The 5,492-nt window shown below is 42.7% G+C and overlaps 2 pseudogenes; one reads left to right on the top strand and one right to left on the bottom strand.

Annotated features, from left to right (window-relative positions):
* Positions 1-490: 490 nt before the first annotated feature.
* On the bottom strand, positions 491-1,234 carry LOC101650668 (annotated as a pseudogene).
* Positions 1,235-1,998: 764 nt separating this feature from the next.
* Positions 1,999-5,492, top strand: part of LOC101650356 — a 10,947-nt pseudogene continuing 7,453 nt past the window's right edge.

A 5,492-nucleotide genomic window follows, 5' to 3' on the forward strand; every position in this document is an offset into this window, starting at 1 on the left:
TTTTTATGGAAAATATGAGTGCTTTGCCGTAGGCATCCCTTAACGAGGAGTTGGGACTGTAAGACTGGCATTTTAGAGACACTGTTCCCTTCCCTTTGTTCTGTAGAATTGTCTCATGACCCACACTTAGTTACTTCTTCTTTCCTCATTTCTCTGTGAGGGAACTCTTTCTGGACCTTGTTTCTGTCAGTAACATATGAGGTATATGACTTGCTTTGCCCAACTGAGTGTAAATTGACCAAATCCTTTGATCAGATTCTGGATTATGCCTAATTTAATTTAAAGGCCTGCTAATTTAATTTAAAGAGTATGTGCTAAAGCACCCACATGTTGAAACAGCACGACTTTCCTTTTATTTACTTACTTTTTGTTTGTTTTTGTAAACGCAGGAGGCTTCATAGGGACTCCATAGTTGGGCCGTGTCAAATGAGTCAGAGAAGGTGACCCACTGGGACGTGAGATCCCTTATGAAGTAGAAGCTTGTGAGTCTTCATAGCTGGTGAAGCAAACGCTCAGACATCTGCCCCTCATCAGAGCCCGAATCACGGGCTTCCGGGCTGTTCTGCAAGTAGAGTGGCAAGAACCCTCGGTAGGTATCCATGTCCAAGCAGAGGGCTGATGTTCCGGGATCCTTCTTCAGGGCTGCCATCCAGAGCCTAAGTCTCGGAGTGTGGTCCCAGTGCTTCCAGGCGTTGAAATCAGGGGTTGAAATCAGGGCCACGTGAGGTCATCAATCATAGAAGGAGAGTTGCCACCAAATAATGTTGTCTTCTTATTCACCCAAACCTCCTCTAGCTTGTGGAATTCTTCACACAGTGTTTCTTTTAGGCCCAAACATTCTTCCTTATCTCGCCTTCTAACAAGGCTTCCTAACAAAGGTGGTATCTTAGCAATGCACTCAAAGACCATCTTTTGGCCAGCGTTCTCATAGGGGCCATCTGGCAACAGCTTCTTCCCTGGGTAGGCTTCATCCAGGTACTCACAGGTGATGGTAGATTCATAGATGAGGTGGCCCTGACTCTTTTCCAGAACTGGCACCAGGCCAGAGGGATTCTCCGAGAAGGACCACTCCGGTTTGTTTTTCAGGTTGATATTGATGACTTCATGCATGATTCCCTTGGCTCAGCACCAGGAGCGTCCTCTTGGCGAATGGGCATACCCAGATGCAGCCCTTGGAGACTGGCCTCGGAGGCATGCCAGCTTTCTCCAGGCTGGGAACTGAGCTCCCCGGCATCCCGGCGCAGCACAGGTTCTGGCCCCGTGTTCCAGCAACTCAGAAAGTCCTAGGTCACCCCTCCCTCCGGCCTCCTTATTGATTCTTTATGTTGCAGTTAGAGTATTACATGGATTAAAAAATACTTATGATAACATATTGTGCCAGGGGTGTGGCTAATAGTAATAGCAGCAAAACAACAACAAAACAGTAGGGAATTCTTCCTGAATGCTTAATACATGTCACTTTTAAGTAGTTTGGATGTATAATTTATTTAGTCTTCAACCACCCTATGAGGTTTTGCCATTATTACTCCCACTTTATAGATGTAGAAATTGAGGCACGAAGTGATCAGGATTTCCCAAGGGCACAAAACCAGTATGGATTTAAAGAAAAGTGATCTTAATCAGGATCAAATCTCCTAACCACTTACCTATTCATGTTAAATAAGAAAAAAAATTGAAATAGAGGCCTTGCCTCAGACAAATTACCATCAAGGAAAAGCTGCAAAAATTACTATAACTTTTTATTAATTGAGAAAAATTTCAACCAAAATCCTTACAACTGCTTAAAACTTCTTAGCTCAGAAAACCTTCCTGTTGATTTCTTCGTTCTTTCACACCCTTGTTTCCCCCCTATCGGTTCACTTGACCATTCCTAGAATTGTTCTTTTTATCCTGACCTGTTAGTCTTGTTCATCCTCCCAACTAAAATTGGTGACATTGGTGAAAAGGACCACATCGGTCTTGGAAGAAGCACAGCCGGAAATCTCTTAAGAAGCGAGGATGGCAAGACTTCACCTCACATACGCTGATCGTGTTATGGAGAAGGATCAGTCTCTGGAGAAGGACATCGTGCTCGGTAAAGCAGTGGGTCAGTGGGAGGAGAGAAAAGACTGTCAATGAGATAGATTGATACACGCTGCCACAGTGACCTCGAAGAGACCCGGGATGGTGAGGATGGCAAAGGGCCAGCCACTGTGTGTTGTACATGGAGCTGCTGTGAGCTAAACCAACCCAAGGGCGCCTAAAACACAGATGAAAATGCAGACTGTCTTGAGGGTAGCAATCTCATATGATTTATCATCTATTGTTAGCCTTCCGAATCAAACCTATCACTGCCACATCCATTCTGACTCATAGTGATCCTACAGGACAGAGTGGAACGACTCCATAGGGCATCCCAGGCCATAACCTAAATACTAAATTAGGTTTAGTATTTAGAAATACAAAAGCCCCCACTATCATGATCCCAATTCTACTTTACAAATCTGGCTAGACCAGAGGGTGTACATTGGTACAGATAGCAACTGGAAACACAGGGAATCCAGGACAGATGACCCCTCCAGGACCAGTGGTGAGAGCCATGATTCCTGGAGGGTGGAGGGAATGTGGGGTGGAAAGGGGGAACCGATTACAAGAATCTACATATAGTCTCCTCCCAGGGGGATGGACTGCAGAGAAGAGGGCAGGGGGAGGGGAGACGTCAGACAGTGTAACATATGATAAAATAATAATAATTTATGAATTATGAAGGGTTCATGAGTGAGGGGGGAGTGGGGAGGGATGGGAGAAAATGAGGAGCCAATATTAAGGGCTCAAGTAGACGGCAAATGTTTTGAGAATGATGATGGCAACAAATGTACATGTGTGCTTGACACAATGGATGTATGTATGGATTATGATAAGAATTGTATGAGCCCCTAATAAAATGATTTAAAAAAAAAGAAATATCAAAGCAGACTGCCACATAGTTCTCTCACAGAGCATACAGTGAATTTGAATCACTGACTGATATTTTGGTTAGCAGCAAAGTGCTTTAGCCATTGTGTCACTAGGGTGTAGCAACTACCATATAATAGAGGCTTGGTAGGTATAAGGACTAAAGAAATGGTTCTACTAAAAATAAATAGCAGTAATTATTCATACTTAGTATTCATGAGTACACTGCACCCAAGGACACGATAGTGTTTTAAAGCCTTTCATTGTATCAGACTCAATAATACCCTTGGCAGAGGGGTTAAACATCACTGCCCTGGTCTCACAAGCAAGGGCTTAATTGTCTAAAGGTCAAGTGACTTACTGCCAGCTCTGAAGTCAGTCAGCAGAGGAAAAAACAGAACCTATGAGTTTCACTTGTTCCAAAAGAGAGTCCTTAAAGTTAAACGATTATGTAGGAAAATTGAGGGGAAAAATCATAATGAAGATGCTTTATGCAACAGCATTTAAACTCAAAGCATTATTTTAACTTGACAGGCATTATTTGGAAAAGCAGTTATAAAGATCATGTTCAGAAACGCCTTTCCACACTATTTTTGTTTTCTACACATTATGTTAGTAATAAGGGCTATATCCTCCCATGAGATCTGCAGGGCGGATATGAGATAAGCTACAGATGAGTTAACTTGTTTTGGCTTGAATAAGGAAATGTGACTGCTCCAGATGCTTCCACGCTCAAAGCACACGGAATTTAGAAGGCAGCAGGGTCTGGGCTAAAATGTGAAGACGTGGGCATGGGGGTACATGCTCCCCACTAGCAAAGCCTATATACGGGGACTTCAGAGTGGCCAAGGGTTTTCTTTTTCAAATGAAAAATAGTACTAAGACATAACGATAATTCTTTTTCAAATGAAAAATAGTACTAAGACATAACGATAATTCTTGGTAAACAAACATTGACAGGGAATAACACTAGGGACTTGAATTTCTAAGTGAAGAAACAGCTATTTTTGCTCTCAAATTTTCTTCTAATGACTGTTTTCCTTGCCTGTTAATGGCTTCAGCATCTACTGACCTGACCAAATTAAAAATCACATTTGCCCCCAAGTCAGACCATCCATGGTTCGCAGAGTCCTGCCAGTCTATCTCCTAAGTAGATTTTGCTCTCTATTGCCACCTGAGCTACGTGAAAGTGTCCCAGATGGCTTTCGCCTGCAGCCTCTTCTTGTGCTAAATCTCCTAAGATTATTTATTCACTTAAGGACCACCAGAGGTTCACCCTTGTCTAGAGATGAGACTCACAGGTTGCCATTGACCCTGTTGGGCCTCATGATGACCCATGTGCTTCAGAGTAGAAATGTGCTCCCTAGCACTTTCAACGGCGGGTTTCATTTACTTCTTTTCAGTAGAATGTCAGACCTTTCTTGCCAAGGGCACTTAGAATGACTCAAACCTACAACTGTTCTGTTAGCAGCTGATCTCATTAATCATTTGCATTACCCAGGACTCCACAGATCAGAATACAACCGACTATTTAGCTTCTGTTCTAGCTATGGAAGCCTTGAAGTTCGCATGGAAGAAACAAGGTGGAAAGGGTCTGAACCCACCAGATGAAGGGGACCGGCCCTGGAATGCTACCTGAACCTAAGCAAGAATAAACTGTGGTTGGTTGAGTCGTTGAGCTTCGAGGTTCACTTGCTACCACCGTGCAGCCTCATCTATCCTGACCAATTCAGCATACATCACATTTCTATTTAGCTTAGTGTGATACTCGATTGTAAGGTGTTATCTCTCTTTAAACTATATACCCTTAAGTCAGACTCTCTGCCTTAATTAGCATGGAACACAATATCATGGCCAACACTGAACTTGTTAAAAATTGAACTCAGCACCTTCACATTTTACTTCCCAAGCTGCTCTCCGTCCAATGTTTCTTCACTCAGTGAATGATGTCACCATTAACCCTATCACTCAAGTCAGAATCTGGAAGGATCTTTCTTATTGCCTGCTCACTCTGCTTCAATCAGAAAATATCGAGGGAATTTTCGACCAAGTATGTCTTCAATTTGCCATGTTTTTCTATCCCCTTATGCATTACCTATCTCTAGTTGGGACTGTAGCACCCATTTTCTAAATGGTCCTCTTCAATTGTTCCCTTGTGACTCATTTATATTGTTACTTTTTAAACGTTTCATCATCTTTTCATTAAAACTTCCATCAACTTAAAAAAAATCAGTCATTTTACTGGGGGTCTTAGAGCTCTTATAACAGTCCATGCATCAATTGTACCAAACACATTTGTACATGTTACCATCATCATTTTCAAAACATTTTTTTCTGCTTACGCTCTTGGTATCAGCTCATCTTATTTCCTTCCCTTCCCCACCCTCCCACCCTTGTGGACCCCCAATAAATGATCAATCATTATCATTTTCATATCTTACACCATCCACTGTCTCCCTTCGCCAGTGTTGCTGTTGTTCGTCCCCCTAGGATGGGGAGAAGTGAGGATTATACACTAATCATTGTAGTCAGTTGCCTCTTTTTCCCCCTTCTCCCCC

Source organism: Echinops telfairi, unplaced genomic scaffold (assembly GCF_000313985.2).
Source record: "Echinops telfairi isolate 266 unplaced genomic scaffold, ASM31398v2 ScPeMD7_7424;HRSCAF=8462, whole genome shotgun sequence".
Lineage (NCBI taxonomy): Eukaryota > Metazoa > Chordata > Mammalia > Afrosoricida > Tenrecidae > Echinops > Echinops telfairi.